The following is a 6,000-nucleotide window of genomic DNA, read 5'->3' as shown; positions in this document are numbered from 1 at the left end:
CTAAGAGTAATAATAAATTGCAGTACATGACTGCCACACGACAACGGGCAGCCTACGCAGGCTGCGGAGGCCACAGACACAAGCTCCTAACCTCCCGCCCGACCCGCCCCAACAACTGCCAGCCCCGGGTAGGGTCACGTGACAGGGGAGTGGCGCGCGCCGGCCGCGGCGCCAATTGGCGAGCGGCGGGAGCGCGGGGTTTGATGGGAAGGAGTTGGCTGGGCCTGTCTCTCTGTCAGTGGCGGCTGCTGCTTGTTCTGGAGGCAGGCTGAGCGGTGGCGGCCGAGACTGGCGGGGGTGGACGCCCGGGCCGGGCTGCGCCCGCTTCTTGCAGGTAAAACGCTCAAGGCGAGGGCAGTTGGGGGGCTCTGCAGTGGGGAGGCATGCTGAGCTGTGCCCCTGGGAAATAAGCTGCGGGTTCCCCGCTTGCCTCTCCTTGGTGCCCCCGCCTCCTGCCAAGTGGCCTAGAGCTCTGCGGCGGCTGCTGGTCAGGCTGCGCGATGGTGCGCGCTGACCCAGGCTCGCCGCCTTGTTCCCTGGATTTCCCAGCACACTGGCAGTGGTGGTGCTGGAGTCTCGAAAGCCTTTTTTTCCACTCTAGGGCTAGTAGTTTCTCCAGCTTGATTCTGGGAGATTCCAGGTAGTGACTGGCTTAAGCCCCAGCTCTTTGGCCCACCTGTGTCGAGCTTACCTCGACACAGGTGGGGCAAAGAGGTCAGAAGGTCCCAAACTAGCATTTCCTACGCTCAGCTATCCGCTTTGAGCGTTCTGTCCGCGTCTTCTTTTTCTGAGTTGTGTGGAGGCTCCAAGAGTTGGAAAGACCAGAAGGGACTGAAAACTGTCAGTGTCATGCTGCCGGGCTCTAGCGTGTGGGCGTGGAGTACGTGCTACTTAGAGAAGAGGCTCTCCAACCATTGTCCTTATTCCAGGGATGGTGGGCTGTGGGGCGGACGGGAAGGGCGAAGATGCATAGTATCAGAGGCGTGGCAGGAGGAGAAAAACAAATCTAAATTCCGTCGGTTCATAGTTGCGGATTGAGAAAGAGTTGGAATTGGTCAACTCAGCTTTGCTGATGGTGCTCTCACAGTGCTAAGCAAGACCCGTGAGTCACTGAGTTTTCCATGTTCTGCTTTTCCCACTTGGCCTCCAGTGTGTGTTGCTTGGTGTCTACTGTTTTCTTGGGAGTCAGCATTGACAAAATGGACTCTATTCAACAACGGTTTGGTGGGTGTGAGTAAGCTTGGTTTCAGGAATATGTTCAAACTGGCAGGGAATGCTAATCTCTTTTCCTCAGCAGCCCCCAGAAGACCAAGTTGACTTTTAACACATTTTCTTAAACAGGAGTGGTGCGTTTAAAATTAGAATTTTAAGGTTTTCTGTTATCTATTGAGATCAGCTCAGTAATGCTGTTAATAAACCTATATAGTGTTTATATAACATATAAACAAGAAAATACAAGAAAAGGAGGAGTTATATGGCTATTAAAAAGATATGATTTCATATAGAAATATTTATAATCAAATAGTAATTTTTTGGTGGTATTTAGTTCAGATGAAAATTGACTTACCATGAAAGCAAGCACTTAATCATTATATATTAAGAGGGTTTAATATATAATAGAGATGTACTTCTTTTCATTAATTTTTTTTTGAGGAGCAATAAATGTGGCTTGGGCTATTTCAGAATTGTCTTTTCAGTTAGGACATTTGAAAGTTAGAGTTCTAGAACAAATCACCTTTACTCTTCAATTGTATAGTACAGTATGTTATGGAGGTACTGTTGATGGTGATTAAATAGCTTATATTTAACTATGGAATTTGATAAACTTAAAACTTCCTTTGCTGTTTTCTTCAAAGGCCTACAAGATTATTTAATGGCAGAGTCTACAGAATTTTTTGCTCTATTTCTTATACTAGAGAAAATGAAAGCAATCTATTTTAGTAAAAATACAAACTGTGATATAATTTTCCAATTTTAGAATTATGAAATAAGTGCTTTCTTTATAAGAAGTTGGAAAGAAATGTGTTCCATATAAATACTAGGTGTGTTTTCTGGTAATAATAATGGCTACAATTGATTAAGCAGTTACTATGTGTTGTACACTGTGCCAAATGATACATAATTTCATTTAATTTATACAACAATTCTGTGAAGTGTAGATATTTTTACCATTTTGCAGATGCAATAACTGAGGCTTGGAGAGTTTAAGTAATCTGCCCAAGACTGCATAGCTAGTAAGTGATTGAGCCATATTTTGAATCCAGATCTATTTTATTACATTATTTTAATGTGTCTTGGAGTGAGGTGAAAATTTAAGAAAAACATTTCCCAAGATTTAAAATTCTGACACCCAAACCTGAGTGTAAATAGCCATTAGTAGAAAACATTCAAATAAGGTGGTCGACATTATTGTTCATTGAAAAACACATTTAGGTCGGATGGGGTTGCTCACGCCTGTAATCTCAGCACTTTGCGAGGCCAAGGCAGGCGGATCACTTGAGGTTATGAGTTCGAGACCAGCCAGGGCAACATGGTGAAACCCTGTCTCTACTAAAAACACAAAAATTAGCCGGGAGTGGTGGCACACACCTGTAATCCCAGCTACATGGGAGGCTGAGGTAGGAGAATCACTTGAACCCAGGTGGCAGTGGTTGCAGTGAGCTGAGATTATGCCACTGCACTCCAGCCTGGGCAACAGACAGAGTGAGACTCAGTCTCAACAAAAAGAAAAACACACTTAGATGCATCCATCTCTTAAGGTCATGACAGGTCCTGTTGTGGTATCAGACCAGAGTGGAAAGAAACGCTCTGTACATGTTCATGGGAGAGTTCTTGGAGAAAAGTCACTTGAGGTTGAACCATCTGTCCAATCCAGGACAAGTGAACTGATTTATGCCTCAGAAGGAAATGCAAGGGTTATTCGGTTCCCATATATTTTCCATGTGTTTGAAAGAAAGGAGAGATGGATTAGAAAATAGCAACAACCACAGCAGTAAAAACAGTTTGTATTGAGCAATCACTGTGTGCCAAGCACTGTTGTAAATAGTTTAGAATACATTATGTCATTTAAGTCTTTCAACATTTAAGAGGGTCCTTAACTATCCTTCTTTTACTGATGAGGAAATTGAGTAGCAGATAGGTTAAGTAACTGATATGTCCAAAATTGCACAGTAAGTGGTGGGCCACAGGACTTGGAGTTAAGATACTTGCGTGGAAAGGAGAGAACCAGTGGTTGAATACAGAAGAGGTCTGAAATTAAAGGTATGGAGCAATATTTGATTTAATTGTTTACTTTTGTTATGTTTTCAGGTCTGTTAGAAAGTACCACTTATTACATGTGCATTACAGTAAATCAGTTCTTTTAATATTGGAATTTGATAGAAAAATTGCTAGTGCAGGTTGACCGTTTCTTTGATTATGAACCTGAAAGCCTGGATATGGCATTTAATGACTATCACTCTAATATTGTTTTAGACTACAAATTTAACAGCATAATCCCTTGCTTCTGGGGTCTTAGAGGCTAAGATGTAGATTGTTTCATTAATACCAAAACAATTCTTTAAGCAAATAATTGTCAAAATTGGTATAGTGATATTATGCATGTATTTCATATTGTAATTACTTTAAAATTGATATGCAGTAAACAAGTAAAGGCTGTGCTTGCAGACTTCTAGTACCAGTTCTGTCCCTAGCTGGAGCTACATGATTTTGCAAATCATTTAACTTCTCTTTAATGCAGATTTAAACACTCAAATGTAATCAAATAAAGGAATTGGGTTACACGATACATTGTACTAATACTGTTTCGTGTGCTTATTACTCACTTTTCAAATCAGTAGATTTGTTTACCAACTATTTGATAATGTCAGAGGTGCTTTCATATATTTTACATATAAATATTCCAATCTAATCTATACAAAGCAGACTTTATTTCTGATTTTGTGTTATTGGTAATAGCTGGGTGCTTAAAAAATCAAAACTAAAATACTATGTTTGGCTCTGCTGCTTACTGTCTTTGGGATATTACTTAGCACACTACTTCACTTCTCTTAGATTTCTCATTTTTAAAATGGAGGGATAGTAGTATCTAAATGCTAAAATTAATATAAAGCATTTGGGCTGGGCGTGGTGGCTCACGCCTATAATCCCCAGCACTTTGAGAGACCAAGGTGGGCAGATCACTTGAGGCCAGGAGTTCGAGACCAACCTGGCCAACAAGGTGAAATCCCTGTCTCTACCAAAAAAAAAAAAAAAAAAAATTACCTGGTTGTGGTGGCGTGTGCCTGTAGTCCCAGCTACGCCTTTGGAGACTGAGGTGGGAGAATTGCTTTAACCCTGGAGATGGAGGTTGTAGTGAGCCAAGATCTCACCACTGCACTCCAGCCTGGGTGTCAGTGAGACTCTGTCTCAAAAAAAAAATGTATACACACACACACACACACACACACACACACACACAGCATTTGTTTTAGGGCTGCTAGAAATTAAGTACTTACTAAGTGTTTAACTGATACTGTTGTTTGATATTGTTGTTGTCATTAGTTTCAAATATTAAAAATTCTGATCATAGTCTCAGTGTGTGATGGTTACAAACTTGACATTGAAGGATGTAATTCTACTTCAAAATATGTAGGTTGGTTGTGTACAGAACACTGCTAGACACCATACACTAGTTCCAGAATAGTGGAATGATGTGTATTTTGAGAATAACAAGTGATTCATATGAATCTACTCCCTCCACCCACCTTTTTGGTAATTATTTTTAGCATCTCAAGAGGGTTTTTAGATTTACTTACTGTCATGATTCAGATAGAAATTTATAGTTTAATTCATGAAAGTTCCTGGATTTTCTACAACCACATTTTAGAAAATACTAAATGATTAATAACATTTAGCTTGCAACTTAAATATGACTTGACATTCATTATAGTTATAAACTTTAGAGTTTTTCAGGACGGATTATAGGTGTTTCTGTCCTTAAAAATTACTTTGTGAGTAAAAGTATTTTACGGTTAAGCTCTTTGTTACTTTTCTAAGAAACTCCAAGATAGCTATGCCTTATGCTAGTTATGGTATATAAATAATTTTGCGGAGTGAGGGTTCTTACTTGATACTGGTATTATTTTGTGTTTACATTTACAGTTAAAAAATGTGAGAAATACGACATAGGTAGCCTTTTTGGGGATGGAAAAGAAGTAGTTTTATACATTGGCAAGTATCTAACTGTAACCTGGTTAAAATATGTCAGTTTGAAATTATACTTTTAACAATTCAACTTAAAAGAATAAAAATTTACATAATCATTGTCCAGTAAGTTGATTTAGAATATAATATTGTTGAGTCTGTTATAAAACATTTGAGAGTCATAGAAAAACAACTAAAAGAAGTGATTATAGAGCTAGCTGAATTGAAGGTCAACTAGCTTCAGGGACTTGTACACAATGTTAGGGAGAAATGTTTATTTGGGCATTGAACAGTAGTGTTTAGTAATAGAGGCTAGAAATCTGAAGATAAAGGGACTCTAGGCCATATTTCTTCTGAGCTATTGGACAAATCACTAAACCTCTTTTCACTTAGTTTTCTTATCTGTGAGATGGTAATACTAAAGACTATCCTATGAGAAAGTGGTGGTATTATTAACTGTAATTTAGAGAAAAGAAAATTAAGGCTCAGAATCATTAAGTGATTTGCTAAAGGTCACAGATAGCCTTGTAATCCTTATTTTCTTATTAATAACTTGGTTGCAGCTTTCTCTTATTACTTGTAAGGTTATATTCTAAACATTGTAAAACACTCCTACTCCAGATAACTAGTTTAGTTGGGAGACAGCTGGATGGTAGAAATGATTTTATTTAAGTATATAGTATGAAAGTAGTATGGTAAAACTTTGTTCCCAGAACAACATAGAGAACATATTTTAAAGAATAGAAAATAGCAAAGTGGTAAGAATATACATTTATAAACTTCATTGTCATTTGAAAAGCTTTTCAAACTTTATTT

At 39.0% G+C, this 6,000-nt stretch overlaps 1 protein-coding gene across 2 annotated transcripts in view; it reads left to right on the top strand.

Moving 5' to 3' along the window:
• Positions 1–226: 226 nt before the first annotated feature.
• Positions 227–6,000, top strand: part of LNPK (lunapark, ER junction formation factor) — a 78,959-nt gene continuing 73,185 nt past the window's right edge. For both annotated transcript variants that reach the window (XM_015110405.3, XM_015110408.3), the window contains exon 1: positions 227–334. The gene's annotated coding sequence lies outside the window, so the exon portion shown is untranslated. The remainder of the gene's footprint in view (positions 335–6,000) is intronic.

The sequence above is a fragment of the Macaca mulatta genome, chromosome 12, assembly GCF_049350105.2.
Source record: "Macaca mulatta isolate MMU2019108-1 chromosome 12, T2T-MMU8v2.0, whole genome shotgun sequence".
Classification (NCBI taxonomy): domain Eukaryota; kingdom Metazoa; phylum Chordata; class Mammalia; order Primates; family Cercopithecidae; genus Macaca; species Macaca mulatta.
Note: the sequence above shows the minus strand (reverse complement) of the source record. Positions and strands in the feature narration are given on the sequence as shown.